Raw genomic sequence first — 18397 nt, forward strand, 5'->3', positions numbered from 1 at the left:
TCTAGGCACAAAATCGATCAATGAATGTTCAGCCTCAATTGCTTAAGATTTAATTTTGACCGAGAAAAGGCCATGTTGCATCAAGTTTATTCCTGTTGTAGATTGTGTGTAATTGATTTCATGCGCAACATATTCAGCCTCCTGAAGAAGATTCTAAATATATTCCCCTGATCCCCATCCCTGCAAAAGTAGCTCAAGCAAAATTTCAGAATATGTATTTAATTTTATGCCAAAGAGTTTGGCTTTGGGTTTGTGTTAGGAACTCCCCTATCTGAGGCAGACGGAGTTAAACTGATGTTGTACTTGAGACAATCCATCTAATTGGAGACTAAACTGTGTCTCTAAATATTTGATTGACGTCCAGTGGAAGTGTTTGGACCTGATGGGTAATATTGGTTCCTCCTCATTGTAAACTGTAAGTGGGCTATTTAAATTTGATTGCAGACCATGTGGGGAGGGTAATTCAACTAGGCAGATCACTAGAAACCACCTCTACAACCTATCCATCTTCATTGCTCAAGAGTCTCATGTGGGAGATTTGAGTTAGGACTGTGACTAAAACAAAACAATGGATACTACTGAGCTGAGATAGTAGGAACTGCAGATGCTGGAGAATCCGAGACAACAAGGTGCAAGGCTGGATGAACACAGCAGGCCAAGCAGCATCATAGGAGCAGAGAGGCTGACGTTTCGGGCCTAGACCCTTCATCAGAAAAGGGGGAGGGGAAGGGGGTTCCGAAATAAATAGGGAGAGAGTGGGAGGCGGATAGAAGAGGGATAGAGGAGAGGAAACAAACAGGTCGAAGAGGCGGGGATGGAGCCAGTAAAGGTGAGTGTAGGTAGGGAGTTAGGAAGGGGATAGGTCAGTCCAGGGAGGACGGACAGGTCAAGGGGGCGGGATGAGGTTGGTTGGTAGGAGATGGAGGTGCGGCTTGAGGTGGGAGGAGGGGATAGGTGGGAGGAAGAACAGGTTAGGGAGGCAGGGACGAGCTGGACTGGTTTTGGGATGCGGTGGGGGGAGGGGAGATTTTGAAACTTGTGAAATCCACATTGATACCATTGGGCTGCAGGGTTCCCAAGCGGAATATGAGTTGCTGTTCCTGCAACCTTCGGGTGGCATCGTTGTGGCACTGCAGGAGGCCCAGGATGGACATGTCGTCTGAGGAATGGGAGGGGGAGTTGAAATGGTTCGCGACTGGGAGGTGCAGTTGTTTGTTGCGAACCGAGCGTAGGTGTTCTGCAAAGCGGTCCCCGAGTCTCCGCTTGGTTTCCCCGATGTAGAGGAAGCCACACCGGGTACAGCGGATGCAGTATACCACATTGGCAGATGTGCAGGTGAACATCTGCTTGATGAGGATTTCACAAGTTTCAAAATCTCCCCTCCCCCCACCGCATCCCAAAACCAGTCCAGCTCGTCCCTGCCTCCCTAACCTGTTCTTCCTCCCACCTATCCCCTCCTCCCACCTCAAGCCGCACCTCCATCTCCTACCAACCAACCTCATCCCGCCCCCTTGACCTGTCCGTCCTCCCTGGACTGACCTATCCCCTTCCTAACTCCCTACCTACACTCACCTTTCCTGGCCCCATCCCCGCCTCTTCGACCTGTTTGTTTCCTCTCCACCTATCCTCTCCTCTATCCCTCTTCTATCCGCCTCCCACTCTCTCCCTATTTATTTCAAAACCCCCTTCCCCTCCCCCTTTTCTGATGAAGGGTCTAGGCCCGAAACGTCAGCCTCTCTGCTCCTATGATGCTGCTTGGCCTGCTGTGTTCATCCAGCCTTGCACCTTGATACTACTGAGCTAGTTCTTTTCTTTGATGTGCCATTCCCAATATCTCCATAGCTCAGGAACAATTTCTGTTTCACACGTGGCCTGACCCTCTTTGCCTGTACCAAACCTTCTCATCTTAAGCTGTGTTGCTAACCAGAAATTTGGGTGTACTTATAATTCTACACTCACAATGGGGAGATACATGGTGCTCATTAGCAATGTCAGCCTTGATACAGTAACAACATTCTTGCATCCGGAATCAAGTCTCCATGAAAAGACTTGAATACATAATTCAGACTGACACTCCAATACAATAGTGAGGGAGTGCCTTGCATTGAGGATTTTCCTCTGATCTGCGCAGGTCTGTGGTGATGTTCGCAGTCAGATTCCCGCAAATAGATTCTGAAGTTTATCAACAGGCTCAAAACACAGACAATTCCCAATTTTTCTGTATGTCTCCTCTCTTGTCCTGATGGAAAAAGGACGGCCAGGAAAATAATGGATCTCAATTTCAGCACTGTCCCCCTGAAGTGATGACATGAAAGGGGATATATGCTCTCTTTATGAGCTTTCCAATAACCAATGACATGAGGGTACCATCATCAGACCATGGCAGTTTGATTTAAGTTCCATGTTAGCTAAGTAATGCTTGTATTGTACAGGAGGAAATCCTTCACCTTCTTCTTTGACTGTACACACAAAGCTCATTGATTTTGCTTAGCTGTTGTACAAATATCTCAAACAGGCACTTGACATTTGCAGTTTGTTTAAGATGGTCTATTACGCATCTCTCACTTTCTGTGGTTACTGTATGTACACAGGCAGGATTCCAAGCTCAGCTGAAAATAATACACCTAAGTATCTTGTCACCTGCTTAAATCCTAAGCTGCCTCAATTGCTGTCTTGATTGGCAGTTTGAATGGCACAGTTTTCCCAGGGTAGGGAAGTCCAAACCTAGAGGGCATAGGTTTAAGGTGAAAGGGGAAAGCTCTAAAAGGGACTGGAGAGGTAACATTTTTGCACAGAGGGTGCTGTTGTATGGAATTAGCTGCCAGAGGAAGTGGTGGAAAGGGATACAATTATAACACTCAAAAAGCATCTGGAGGGGTACATGAATAGGAAGGGTTTAGAGGGATATGGGCCAAATGTTGGCAAATGGGACTAGATTAATTTGGGATATCTGGTCATCATGGATGAGTTGGACCAAAGGATCTGTTTCTGTGCTATATAACTCCATGACTCTATGACTTAATAGTTTACGAAGCAATTTCAGTTCCCTTTCAGACAACCACACAATGACCTGAATGAAAAGTTACCTCAGGTTAGTGATCATCAGTGTTCTATACAAGGAGCTGCCATTCTATTCTGACGCATTCTGGAAGTTTTGGTTTAGGCATTTGACCTATCTTTCTGCTGACCGTATATCCACCTATAGTTTTACTCCAATTTCTTCACATGCTCTGTTCAAGCTTAACTTGCAGATTCTCATAAATTCCTTCCCTTAAACTGCATTGGTTTAACTTCTGTTTCTGTCCCAAAGCTACCTTTATCCAGGTATTGTCCAAACCACTGTTTTGCAGTGGAGTTAATGACAATCAACCTATTCTATCCTTGCAAACTATCATTCCATGTCCATCACTTTTAACGTCTTTATGTTACCTCTCAACAGAAAACTTCATTTTCTCTGCAAACCTCATTGTGATTCAGCCTCGCCAAGAAGGGCCCTGAACCTCAATGAGAGTCAGCAACGTCAGGGAATAACACCTGAGCCCCACCTGATGCCTTCACAGAGGAGAAAGCATGAACCCCAGAGACAGACATCACTTTTAGCAGGGAAGACAAAGAATGGGTACAAACAGTAAAAAAAATTACTCGGGAGTTTGCTGGCATTGAATTGATTAATGTGTACAAGCACCTCCCTGCTCTTCAGTTATCTCAGCTACTGCAGTTTTGTTAAACATATACTAAGTTACAATTCCTAACCTCCGGTCAACTGAGTACCTGATGGCACCACCAAGTCTGGAACGCAGCATTAGTAAGTCTGATTACACAATTAATCAGCACAATCAAACTTCTGTTTCACAGCAGCTAATGTCTCAGAACATGTCAAGGTTGATGGCTGGGGAGGGGTGGTGTGGAATTATCACTTTCTTAAGTGTGGCATATGGACCTCATATATCTTAACTATTCTGCTTAAATCAGGATGATTGACAGCAAACAATTCTGTTGAGAGAGATATCAGCAAATATCTTTACATTGCTTTGACAGTGGTAGCACTCTCACTTCTGACTCAATAATAAAAGGCTTGCATTAATGTAGAATGTGTCACAACCTCAACATGTCTCAAAGTACATTACAGTTTACTAAGTATCTTTTGAATTCACTTTTGTAATGTAGGAAACAAGGTAGCCAATTTGCACGCAGCAAACTCCAAAAAACAGCAATAATGATATGTTCAGATAATTAATTTTATTGAGAATAAACATTGTCTGAGACAGCAGAGAGTACTTTCCAGTTTTCCTTTGAAATGGTGCTTGGGAATCTTTGACATTCATCTGAAAGAGGAGTGGAGGGGTCTCATTTAATGTTTCATCTGAAAAACAACACTTCTGACAGGGCATCATGGCCTCATCAATATTGAAGCCTTTGGGTTGGATCTGGAATCTAAGCCTTCTAACTCAAAGTGAAAATAAATGAATCAAGTCAAACATTGGAATCACAGAATTGTTACAGCACAGAAGATGGTTATTCGGCCTGTTGTCTCGGTACCAGCTCTCAAATGTACCATTTCCATGTTTTCTCCCCATAACCCTCTACATTCATCCTTTGCAGGTGACCGTGTAATTCACTTTAGAATGACTTGATTGAACTTGCTCCTATCATACACTTAGGCAGCACATTCCAAAAATCAACAATTCACTTCAAGAAAATGTTTTCCATCATGTTACTTTTTTTTGCCAATTATCTGAAAATGTGCTGTCTCATTATAGCATATTCCACTAGTGGGATGTGTTTTTTTTCCCCATGATTTGAAAACATAATGCAGGCTGACATTTGATTGCAGTATGAGGAAGTACTGCACTTTAGAAATACCATCTTTCAGGTAAGATGTTAAATTAAGACTATACCCTCTTCAGTGAAAACACCCACTACACTATTTGAAGAGGAGAAGTGATTTCTCCAAATGTCCAAATCAATACTCCTTCCCAAACATCTTCAAAATAAATGATCTCATTATGGGACAAACTCAAAGAATGCTAGAGAAGTTCAGCAGGGCTGGCAGCATCTCTGGAGAGAGAAACAGAGTAAACATTTCAAATCCTGTATGACATCTTCAGAACTGACCTTTAATCTCCTGAATTTCTTTTGTGAATGATATCTTCTCTGCTAACTCAGGAGTTGTCCTATAGTATCATCTGGTGTATCTTTCATCTCTTGAATGTCTATCCTGGAAAAAATCCATCAAATTGAAGCAAATACTGTTCTCTTTGTAGTATTCTGGATTTCTAAACAAGGCAGTATCTTTCTAATTGGAAGAGGTTGTTTCTTTTATGCAGAATAATCAGGCTTTGTTATGTGCAAGGGATAGGGGCATGGACCTGTACATAACAAAATATGCAGATATCTCCCGTGTTCTGAAAAGGATGCACAATGTTTATCAAGGCAGTCAGTGTGTGGAACTCGATGACATAACAGGAAAAAATTGAAATGGGATCTGGGGCCAATCTAGCTAAAAAGCAGATCCACAGGTAGCAAAATCAGTGGATTACGAGAACTGAGTGTCTTGGATGCTTTAAACCAGACTAGTTCTTCTTCTTGAATGTATGGATATTTGTCTTGCTGCCATGAGAAATACACAACTCACCTCTTCTCCATCTTTCTGTCTCGTTATTGACCAGGTTGGACATCTTCAGTCACCCATTGTGGTTATTTTGTCAATGGTTCTCCTATCTTTACATTCCTGGAAAATTAGATTTATTCAGTCAAATTTATTGTTAGCCTAAAACCTCAATGAAGAGAAATTTAAGATGAGTATGTAAATTACCAGCTATAGACTGTGTCCTACAGTGAAATGTCCACCCCTTAGGAGTAGCTTTCCATCTAATTTTCTTACGGTCTGTGTGAGCTTCTGAGGCTCATGCATGGCAGCAACATCAGGAACTGGAAGTCAATGTCATGATCGGCATGCTGAGCAACAGGGCATCTTAGAGGGAATGTTGCTTAGGAGGTGTCAGACCCACAAAATTATCTCTGGATAGAATACATCTATTGATATGTTAGAGAAAAAAACAACTTGCCTAAGGTAACTAATATCTGTGTGTGTAATCCAAACTTAAGAATTGTAGGATATTGTTATCTGTTCATGTATTTGTGAGGAATTAAGCATAAAACTGCAATCTTTTAATACTCGCTTATGAATTTTAATTGTAAGACTCAAATCTGGATTACTATATCACAGAGTATATGGTAATTAGAGATTGTCTTAACATGACAATTTAACTTTAGTTTCACAGTTTTTAAAACTACCTTTTGAAGTAATTAGATATCGAAACAAATAAATGTGAAGAAGGTTATGCTCATAGTCCAGTATATTTTCTTAATAGGATGGAGCATTATTGTCTCAACTTGTAAGAGGAAATTCCAGCTCAAGGATCCCAACTCTTGACAGTCAAACAGAATTGCTGCTCTGGTCTGGCATGTGATTTTTAAAATTTAATTCTAGCTTTAAGAATTTTCTCCTTGTATCCTGCCAAATCCTAGCTTTTTTTATATTGTTAAATATTGTATTTCAAAAATTTTTGAGAATCGTAACAAACCCCTCTTTCAAGAGGTCTAATTTGAAGTATAAATAACATCACAGTTATTGGAGTTGTAAGGCCATTTCACACCTATTTGCTATGTTATCTGAGAACATGCTCCTGGTGACATTACACATTCTCAAACTGCTTAGTTCTGTTTCAAATTTTAACACTTTAATTGCTGCATAAATTTGGTGATTTTCTTTATAGGTTTCCTGGTGAAATAAACCTTTTCAGACTCTCAGTTGTGAGACTGAAAGATCGCTGCTCCCTCAGCACAATCACTGCCACTGGAATTATCAGCTCTGTTTTAGAAGATAGATGATTGCACATTTCCACCAGTCTTGTCAAGTATGTGACTTACTTTCTGTTCACAGCTGTCTTATTACAAAGTAAGTGACGTCATTGGACTGCTTCAGTTGTTTGAGTTCTGCCATTATTCTGGGAAGATTGATGAAGTCATTTACTGGTTGCTCCTTGTCTGGTTGGTTAATAATGGTTTGTTTCCGGACAAGTGGTTGGACAATTGTTTGCTTCTGGACCAGTTGTTCTCTGGGAAGTTTACCACCCCCTCCAAATCTTTCTAATGATATATATATACGGTTATAGAGTCATACAGCATGGAAACAAACCCTTTGGTTCAACTCCTCCATACCGACCAGACATCCCAATCTGACCTAGTCTTATTTGCCTGCATTTGGCCCATATCTCTCTAAACCCTTCCTTTTCATATACCCATTCAGATGCTTTTTAAATGTTGTACTTGTAACCACCTCCCCCACTTCCTCTAGCAGCTCGTTCCATATACGTGCCACCCTCTGTATGAAAAAGTACCCATTAGGTCCTTTCTAAATCTTTCCCCTCTCTGGAAGACTTTGACCAGATCATCCCATAACCTTCTAATTTCTAGAGAAAACAAGCTTAATTTGTATAATCTCTTTTCATAGCATAATCCCTGAATTCCAGGTATCATTCTTGTAAACCAATGTTGTACTCCTTCCAAGGCCAATATGTCTTCTTAATGTGTAATGCAAATCTGATCACAATACTCCAAGTGTAGGAAAATATAGAATCATAGAGTCATACAGCATAGAAACAGGCCCTTCGGCCAACCATGTCTATGTTGAGGTCAAGATATGCATTCAGGCTCAGAAATGAAGTTGGTTGGCAGAGAGCAACAGAACCATTTTCGATTCTCTAATATGCTTAATGTCATGGCGTAACTTGCAGCATTCATGCTTCTGATAGTGATTCCATCTATGTCATGTAGTCATATCTCAGTAGGGTGTAACTTTGCTTCTCCAGTCATGGTAAATGATGTTCTTTCAGGGTAGTAACACTTGCTTTTGAATAAAGAACAAAATCAACAGGGTGTGCATTGACATAGACAAGTTCCATCCTTTCTGGGTTTGTCTAAATTAGTAAGTTCCCCTAAGCATGCCTCTAGAATCTTCTCCAACAGAAGTATCTTTTCAAATGCAAGTGTCTTTTCTAAAGGTAGTGGGTGTACTATTTTGTAGACCTCTTTACATGTATGACCACCAGGATTCAGTATTCAGAAACATTGTCTTACTTCTGCACATCTTTTGGAAGTGATTTACATTTCTGTAAATGTGCAATCCTTTTTGGCAGCTGGACATTGTCTGTGTCTGTGAGCCTTTATTGTCCCATGGTGCTGGAACTGATTTTTGCATCAGGTATTGGTTTGTTCTTTGTGTCGGCTTGCCTCTTGCCTCCTGCCTCCTTAGAGTGTCCAATACTTAAAAAGTCAATAAATCCAGTTGTCCTCTTGAGGCGCTGTTGATCTTCTCCTGTCAGGAATTGTCTATGAATCTTTCTGATTTTTTTTTCAAAGGTCACATTCAGAGAGATTTTCATTCATCCATAGAGGCCATTGACGAGATTGTCTACTGATTCTCCTGGAAGCTAAATTCTTCTGTCAAATCTTTCTCATGTAAGAATTTTATTTGTTCTAACATTGAACTAATTATCAAAATATTTAGGTCACCTTCAAACATGTCTGTAGTCTCTTGGATGTATTATGAACATATGAACAAGGTACAAGTTATAGGCCACTCGGTCCTTTGAGTCTTCTCTGCCATTCAACAAGATCACAGTTGATATAATTTTAACCTCAAATCTACATTATTGCATATCCCAATATTGCTCATCTCCCTTGGAAAACAAGAATCAATCTACCTCTGCCTTAAAAATATTTAAAGATTCTGCATCCGATGCCTTTTGAGGAAGAGAATTTCATTGGCTCACAACCCTGTGGGGTAGTTATTTCTCCATATCTGTTTTAAGTGGATAACCCCTTATTTTTAATCTATGACACCTAGTCATGATTCGTTGAGCCCCAAGCCTTTTAAATCTTAAATTTTTCCTGACATTTCTTCTACTAGACTTTTCCACTAGATTTCTTTAAATTTGTCTGTTTTAAGCTTAAATACTTTCTGAAGTGTTCTTAATTCTACAGCCTAGGTTTCCATTTATTTTCTGAGCCTTTAATTTCCCTTGCAGGTGTACCTCATGGAGCCTAATGTTAATGCTCAATGTGATATGTGAGCAGTCTTTGAACGAACTCACAGAGGCTGGTATCCCATCACCAAGTCACCCTTTATTTACATGTGCATAGTACTTGACACAGCTCTTAGAGTGAACAGAGCCTCTGACACTTCTGTTTATGTCTGTCAGCCAGGACTGTCTGATTGGACGAGGTTAACTGCACCAATCAGGGAACTCATATTCTATGAGGTCCACCTGGCTAACATCATTACAATCACTACATCCCTCCTCCTCTAAGTCCAGGGATGTAGGCCAGTTCCTTTTCTTGTAGCCTCTGCTGAGACATTTTCACACCGGCTCCGATTCCTCCGACTCAGCCTCAGATACGGGGAACATGTACCAGAACATACACCACCTCTTGCGCCCAGAGCAACTTGGAAGAAATTCATCCTCTTCTTTAGGTGATAAAGGCGTCGAGGCTGCAATTTCTGCCATGTCCATCTGTGAGGTTTCTTCGACACTAGATGGAGGAGGAGAACCCATGGGTTCCAACAGCCTTTCCAGCTATTCTGAGGGAACGGACATGTTCACCTCCAGCCCAGCTTGCGAGTTTGCGGCTTCAATGTGGTCCATTGTTTATTCAGGAGCGCCTCACCTACCCAAACTTTGTATGTTAGAGGACCTGACCTTGTGTCAACCATGCCTCTTACCCATGTAGGGGCATTTCCGTAGTTTTGGCACCAAACTTTGTCCCCTGAAGTAAACTGTCTCTCTCACTTAGAGAAGACTTGTGACCAGCATTGGCACTCCTGATGCTGCTTCACCAACCTCCCAACCCCGGGTCCGGAAAGATCAGATTTAACCTGGTGCAGAGTTTTCTCCCCCTTAGCCACTCTGCTGGAGCTATCCCCTATAATACATGAGGAGTGGTCCAATAATCAAATAGGAACCGGCACAGTTTGGAATTGAGTGAAAGTGTAGGTTGTTTCTGAAATCCTGCCTTCAAAATTTGGACTACCTTTTCTGGCAGAACCATTGGATGATGGATGGTATGGATCTGTCCTTATATGCTGAATGTCTTTCAACTTTTGGAAATACTCAAATTCCTTGCTGATAAATGATGGCCCGTTGTCTGTGACCAACTTTTCTGGGAGTCTGTGTATTGCAAAAGGTGCTCGCCGCTTTTCTATTGTCATCCCCGTATTTGACGAATAAACTCTTATGCGGGTCCAACCACTTTGATTGGGTATCCACAATGGCTAAGAACATTGAGCCCGTGAAAGGGCCAACTTAGTTGACATGTAACCGAGTCCAGGATTTTCCTGGCCATTCTCACAAATGTGGGTGAGTTGCTGGTAGTAATTTTTGTACTTTTTGGCACTCTAGGCTCTGCCCCTCCCACCCCCAATATGGCTATGTCTACATCCAATCCTGGCCATCAGACATAACCTCTTGCCAACATCTTCATTTTGGACACCCCTGGATGACCCTGGTGGAGTCCAGCCAGTATCTGGTGGCATCCTTTGCTCAGAAATGACTGTTTCTCCCCATAATAAATTGTTGTCCCCTGTGATGATCTGGTATCACTGGGTCTGGAAAAGTTTCAATTCTGGTTGTGATGGCCCTTTTGCTTCCTGCAACATCACCATCTGTTTTAGTTTTGTGTCCATTGGCTGATATTTTCAGTGGTGACCAGAAGGATGTCCAGAAAGTTTAAAACAAGAACGGACTCTTCCAGTGGCGGCACCCCAGTGATATTTCTGCCAAAGGGAGACATTCAAGGCATCCACAGTTACAACTTGGCCTCCTGGACGGTATTCCATCTTATAATTGTATGCACTCAGAATGAGAGCCCACCACTGAATTCAACCTGAAATTATGGGCGGCATGACCTTGTCCTCTTTGAATAGCCCCAGCAGGCGATTGTGGCCAGTTCCTATTACAAACTTACATTTGTAAAGGTATTGGAGGAATTTTCTCAGAATAAAGATCACCAACAAACCGTTCTTCTCCATCTGGGCATATTTGCATTCTGCATCAGCCAAAGTCCGGAAAACTTACGCTAATGGGCATTTCTCTCCAATGGGCCATCTGTGAGCCAACCACTATGTCGATATTGTACAAGGAGGCATTGCATATCAGCACCAGATCTCACTTGGAACCGTAATGTGCCATTACTATGATAACTGCTTCTTCACTTCCCTAAAGACTATGTCTTAGCTACGAGACCATTTCCAAGGCTGACCCTTTCTCAAAAGCAGATATATTTGGGGCAGCACGGTGGCACAGTGGTTAGCACTGCTGCCTCACAGCACCAGGGACCTGGCTTCAATTCCAGCCTCAGGCAACTGTCTGTGTGGAGTTTGCACATTCTCCCTGTGTCTGCATGGGTTTCCTCTGTGTGCTCCGGTTTCCTCCCACAGTCCAAAGATGTGCAGGTTAGGTGGATTGGCCATGCTAAATTGCCCATAGTGTTCAGGGAGGTGTAGATTAGGTGGGTTAAAGGGGGATGGGTCTGGGTAGGATGCTTTGAGGTTCAGTGTGGACTTGCTGGGCCAAAGGGCCTGTTTCCACACTGTAGGGATTCTATGATTCTAATAAGGTTGCCACAATGGAGACCTATTAACTTTTCATAATAACTCACCAATCCAAAGAAAGACCTAAGCTCCAGGACAGACATGGGAGCTGGGGCACCTTTGACTGCCCTCACTTTATCTTCCAACAGGTGCAACCTGATTTTGTTGACTCTATAGTCCAAGTAGGTCACTTAAGGGTGCTTGAAACACATAGTTTTCCCTTCCAAGGCATATGCCAGCCTTGGAGAAATGTCTAAGAACTATTCCAGATTTGCTAAATGCATTTTATTGGCCTTCCCTGTTATTAGCATGTCATCCATCAAATGGTGAGTGGGGTAGACCTTGTAAAATGTTCTTCATCACCCGTTGAAAAATGGCACAGGCTGATGATACCCTTAAGGATATTATTAGAGCATACCTCTGGGAATTCTCATCTAACCGCAATTGCAGGTACACATGGCTCATGTCCAGCTTCGTGAAGGACAACCCCCGTGCCAGCTTTGGGTATAAGTCCTCTATGTGAGGGATTATGTATTTATCCAGCCGCAAGAAGCGGTATACCCTTTGTTTAAAATCACCATAAAGGCGAACTCACCCAGAAGGCTTCACAATCAGCGTCAATGATTCCGCAAGCTGTACTGGTTTGATGATTCCTTCACATTCCAGCCTCCTGATTTCTGCCTCTACTTCTGCACACAGGCAAATGGCACTGGGTGGGCTTTGCAGAATCGTGGAATTGCTTCCTGGTCAACAGGTAAGGTGGCCTTGGCTCCTTTCATATACCCTAGACATTCCTGAAAAACTTTAGGATTTAATCAGGACTTTACTCAGGCAGACATTTTCTAATTGAAAAATGTTGAGCCAATCAAGGTGAATGTTTCTCAACCAGTTTTACCCCATCAGGCTTGGGCCTGAGTCTTTTACAAAAAACAGTGGTAACCGAACCAGCTGCTTCTCATATGAGACCAGAACTGAAGTTGTACCCTTAATCTGTAAACATTCCCCAGTATAGGTTTTCAGTCCAGCCGAGGTCTTGCAGAAACTTATGAGTTGGAGTCCAGAGCAAATTTTGTTAAAGACTGGTTCTGCAATCACTGATACAGCTGCGCAGGTATCAACCTCCATTAGAGCCAGGTGACCATTTTAACCAGATATATATTTTGATTCTGATTTGGATGTTGCTAAGCAATGTAACTGTTCAAGCCAGGTGAAAGTAGGCTTTCCAGGGTGTGCACTCTCCTGGATACCGTCCTATGAGTTCTATTACTCAATTCCGGCCTATTGAGACTCTTTTGCTGTCTAGAGTCTGCATATTGGCAGCAAACACAATAGCTTGGTGGCCCAGATTCTGAAGAAAATGTTAATTGTTTGGCCAAGGCTTGGCTTTATTTTGGGGTTTTGCTATAGGGTGATCTAGAGTCCCTCTGTTCAGGATATGTCCTGAGTGAGGCTATGCAATCGCCTTCACTCAAGTGGTGTTCCCCAAGCTCAATCGGCCTGGTGAGGGTGTCCACTTCCATTGGCATACCCTGTAACTCAAAGAACAGAATCCCTACAGTGTGGAAGCAGGCCATTCAGCCGATTGAGTCAATACTGCATCCCATACAGATCCATAACCCCCTGCCCTTTCCCTGGAACATTGCATTTCCCATGAGGGAACCCGGAGAGAATGTGCAAACTCCACACAGACAGTCACCTGAGGGTGGAATCAAACCCAGATCCCTGGCACTGTCAGGTGGCAGTGCTAACCACTGAACCAGCATGCCACCCCTGCTTCATTTGCTGCATTTTCTAATGACAATATGGTCCCCGGAGTGGTAGGGGGTTTCAGTTGTGACAGGCAGCATGTCAGTGCAGGCTTAGAGGGCCGAAGGTCCTGTTCCTGTGCTGTAATTTTCTTTGTTCTTTGACAAAGCCAGTTGCAGTGCCTGTTTGAAGTCCAGTTGGGCTTCAGCTAGGGATGCTTTTGCATGATTACATCATTAATCCCACATACCAAATGGTGTGTCAGCATCTTGTTAAGAGTTAAACCAAAATCACATGCCTCTGCCAGTCATCTTAAACTCATCAAAAATCCCAACAAGATTCTCGAACAGCCGAGTAAAACCAATTGCGTCGCAGAATTAGAGGAGGCTCAGGGTCATAGTATTTCTTAACTAAATCTGTCAGCTCTTGAAAAATTTCAGAATCTGGTCCCTCAGGAAACAATAGGCTTCGAATTATCAAAAAAGCTGTCAGGAAAATTACTTATTGTTTTTCGTCTGCCCCAATGTCATTTGCCCGGAAAAATAACACATTCTTTCCACAAACTGGGCTCAGTCTTTGACGGCAGGATTGAATCAGACAAGGTTCCCGAATAACAGCATGATGCTAGGAATGCTTACCCCAACTTAGAGATGACTGATGCGAGCGAATTTCTTCAGGAGTGTATTTTTTTCTCTTGCCGCCACTGAAATAACTTCACTGAAGCAAATAACCTCTTATTTACTCATGCATAGCATTCAACACTGGTCTAGCTTCCCCAAAGCCAGGTCTCACAGTGAGCAAAGCCTCTAACACTCCTGTTTATACCTGTCAGGCAGGACTCCTTGATTAGACCAGGTTAACAGCCCCTATCAAAGAACTCATATTCCATGAGGTCCACCTTACTGACCTTGTAACAATCACTACAGTGTCAATTCTTAATCCAAATTTGGGTGTATATATTTTGTATTATTACTTCTTCTCATGATTAATAGGGGAGACAATGGCCTAGTAGTATTATTGATGGTCTATTAATCCAGAGACCCAGGTAATGTCCTGGGGACCTGGGTTTGATTCCCGCCACGGCAGATAGTGGAATTTGAACTCAATAAAAATCTTGAATTAAGAGTCTAATGACGACCACGAATCATTGTCCATCTGGTTCACTAATGTCCTTTAGGGAAGGAAACTGCCAACCTTACCTTGTCTCGGCTACATGTGGCTCCAGACCCACTGCAATGTGATTGACTCTTAGCTGCTCTCTGGGCAATTAGGGATGGTCAATAAATGCTGGCCTAGCCAGCGACACCCTCATCCCATCAAATCAATAAACTCACTCTTTCATGAAGTCAAGAAAATGAGTTTAAATCAGGTCCTTTTATAATGTAAGTTCATTCAGTCTGGGAACTCAATACCACAATTTGAAAGTTTGATGTTTCAGATTGTTAAAAGATTTAGTAAAAATTTGGATTAAATTTTTAACTGAAGGCCTAAAAACCCAAAAATTTTAAAAGCAGTGGCCACCTTCTTAAGGGTGGACACTGAGGCAATAATAATGATAGAGTAGCAATTGACAGACTAAAATTGGAACAGTGGAAATTAGAATTTCAATGACAAAAGAAAGAAAGGCAAAGTGAGAGAGAGGTAAATGGGAGGCAGAGAAGAAAGGTCGTGAAAAAAAGTAAGAAGCAAGAGGAAGAAATGGGAATGAGAGGATAGCTAGAAGAGAGTTTCGGGAAAAGCAGCAGGAAATGGAGTTTGAAATAAGGCAGCTCAAGCTGAGGGGAGGAATTCTTTTGTGTCATGTGAAGATAGCACTGGCTCAGACTTAAGACTGGATGCAACTCCGTTTGCTCATTCAATTCCTAGATTTGATGAAGCAAAGATGGAAGACATGTTTTATTTCTTTGAAGTGGGTAGCACAGCTGCTAAAGTGGCCCATTAGTTACTCTCTCTTGCTCATTATGAGGCAGTAAAAAAGGTTAGTTTGGAACACTTGTGAGCATGCCCTTGTTTGAGTCTTCATGTCATTTGTTGACTTTTTGTAAAATCTCTGGTAGCAATCCACTGATATCAAGCAGAGGACTGGGGCTATGTGTCACAACAAGAAAGATTAAAAGGTCCAATTCACCAAGCAGGGATATTCACCAATATTTGGAACAAAGAACTGACAGCTGTTCTGATTCGTTGCCTGAGAACATTAACATCACCTGAGGTGCCATTTGTTGCAAGTATCCACAATCATTAATTACTACTTTATTAACATTAAAAATTAAACACCAAACATTATAATGTTGAGTATTAAATTAAGAATTAAACTTCCAAACATTAAACATTTGTTTTACCACCCATCAAATTTTATAATCCACTGTGCTGGTGCCAACACTAAATGTCCTCAAACATAACATTGAACCCTGCCACCGTAAGGTTAGTGTTTGATGTCCATGGCATAAAGCTGGATAGATTCTGTTATTCTTTCACCTGCTGGTAAATATTTGAAAACATTCAATTGTCAGGGAAATGGTTAGTCTTGATACATCCTGATACATTCCCAGGAACCACTTGAGAGTGTTATTCGAATCAAGCCACTTCCCAACAAAACCAAGTTGCATGGGCTTGGAGCCTCCTATCAGTTTCTTTATCTCCTGGCCTAGATGTTTTTACTTTTTCACTTTTTTAATCCAAACTTATTCCAATGTTTTATTGTTGTCCTTGAACCGAGCTGCAACATCCACCACTGTGGTCCCTTGTTCTTTCTTAAATATCAAATCAGGTTTTGATAATGAGTCATCTTTGTCTTTTAACTATGGTTCAACGAATATTGTCCAGCCATATTTTCCCATGTATTGTTGTAATTTTGACATGATTTTATTATGTCATTTAATCCATGCATTTTTAACAAATGGGCAGTTTCTGTAAATGTGGTCTCATGTTTCTAGTGGGATCTTACATCTTTAATTGTCCTTAGACATGTATGGTCTACCTCTTGATAGGATCGTCCTAGTGGGGTATAGATTACAACACAATAACAAGCTACTGATCAGCCTTGATGCTTTTCTTTCTCTAGAAAGGCCTTGATCTCCTTTAGGACCTTGAGTTTGTGCAGTTCTTTCACTGTATCCGAGTTATTATTTCCACAGATTTTGAATGCGGTGAAGCCTGGCAATTACAGATGGTAGTCAGTGGTGAAGCGGTGGTCAGAGGTGAAGTCTGGTGAGCCCAGATGGTGGTCACTGGCAGTCAGAGGTGAAGCAGCGGTTGGCGGCATAGCAACTGGTGAGCCCAGGCGGGACTTGCCCAGTGGGGCTGGAAGTGCACCCAGCACTGTGGTGAGCAAGCCCAGCATCGGGAAAGCCCAGCATGGAATGTCCATAGCTTAAGAAAGGACTGTGATGTTTAACTTCTAACTTTATTTCTTTATTTTTCTACATTATAGTAAGAGGAACTGTAGTATTGAACTTTTTAATTTATTTCTTTATTTTTCTATTTTTGTACCTAAGATTTTGTACCTTGTACCTAAGATGGTGCCAGGAATGGCAACATTGTACACTTTTCACTGTACTCCTGTACTTGAGTACACATGATAATAAAATCTAAATCTATAATGTTTTCCAAGAGTGTGGTGTTTTTGTTAGGGCTGGCTTCACTGCTAAAAAAATGCTTCTGACTGGGGTTTATGCTATAATTTGCTTTTTGCTATAATTTTGCCATAATAGGCAAAGTAGTGTGGGACCAATTGAATGTGCCTCCAGTTATCAGTATTTTTAAAGTATCCCATATCTTCTGTTTCAGAATCAGGACTGTTTGACTCTTTTTAAGGGAATCCAGAATTGTGCTTGATTTTAACCATAGACAGAAGAGTCTGGGTAGACATATAGCATCACCATTGTGGATATCTTCCAATTTCATCTGGGCCTGTTGCCACCTATAATTCTTAAAGAATAATCATGTTTCCCTGAACCATGATTTTTTATTTGCCCGTCGACTTTTCACACCAGTATTCTTCACACATCCATATCTTTTATCTTTCCTGCCTTTCCTGCAGTTGGCCTGGGAGTGATTTTTAGATTGATCATCCCCATTGATTAGGAAGTTTGCAATGTTTTTCATGAGTCTTAATCCCAGTGCTCTGACTTCAAGATTACCTTTCTTATTTAACAATTCTTCAGCCTGAGTTGGTTGATGATCAATGTCACGACGGTTAAGATTGCAGAGTGGGGGTTGAATGACCGCATTGGTTTGTTGGGTGATCTCCCTTTTGAGTTTGTCTTTTGGACCAGTCTCTAGGTTATTCTCTTCAGGAGCATCAGGCACTGGTGTTTGGACTACCACTTGGATATTCTGCAACATTCTACACTTATTGGATATTTGTTTAGATGTTTTAGATGTAAGGATGCTTAGAATCTTTTTATTCATAAATGAATATCTCACAAATTGCTATTTCAATTGTTGAAGAAGATTTGTTACTTTTTCTGTCCACTTATAATTTCTCCTCCCTGGATTTGAATTGGCTTTTTAGGAGTCTCCAGGCACTTTTATTGCATAGCTCTACATGTCTATGTTGCTTATGTTGACCAAGGCCAATTTCTGATGAAAATGTGAACTCACACTTAGTGCATGTACATGGTCCCAATCATTTGGCTGGCCCACCTCCATTACATTTTGCATCATGACAGGTTAATGCATGGCATTCCCCTCTTTTCTGACACTTGGAACACCTTGTTTGAAGTTTTCTTTATTTGGTGTTTCTCAGCCGAGTGCACTCAAAAGTTGCCTACTGTCAAGAGTAGGGAGTTACAGAACGTACAAAACAATTCATCACTGAGGCGGTGCATCACCATCCTGTCTCATGTCAGCTCACTAATGCCTGGTACTGTAAATGCTGTCATATTGATTGTTTAGTCACTGATAGAATTGTCAACATCATCAAACAAAGTTTTCGTTCTCTATTGTTTATCTTTTAAATAGAAGATCTCTGTCTTAATAATGCTATAAATTTCC

General features: G+C 41.7%; 1 long non-coding RNA gene across 2 annotated transcripts in view; it reads left to right on the top strand.

The window, feature by feature from the left end:
- The window catches only part of LOC125486623, a 39576-nt gene extending 22648 nt beyond the window's left edge, over positions 1 to 16928 (top strand). The window contains exons 1-4 of one of the 2 annotated variants that reach the window (XR_007265259.1): positions 6572 to 6920; positions 8425 to 8523; positions 12353 to 12407; positions 16537 to 16928. This is a non-coding gene — a long non-coding RNA (uncharacterized LOC125486623). Of the gene's footprint in view, positions 1 to 6571; positions 6921 to 8424; positions 8524 to 12352; positions 12408 to 16536 lie in introns of those variants that run through there. The other variant, XR_007265258.1, reaches the window with a different exon arrangement.
- The last annotated feature ends 1469 nt before the right edge of the window (positions 16929 to 18397 follow it).

This window comes from Rhincodon typus, chromosome 31, assembly GCF_021869965.1.
Source record: "Rhincodon typus isolate 14 chromosome 31, sRhiTyp1.1, whole genome shotgun sequence".
Taxonomy (NCBI): Eukaryota; Metazoa; Chordata; class Chondrichthyes; order Orectolobiformes; family Rhincodontidae; genus Rhincodon; species Rhincodon typus.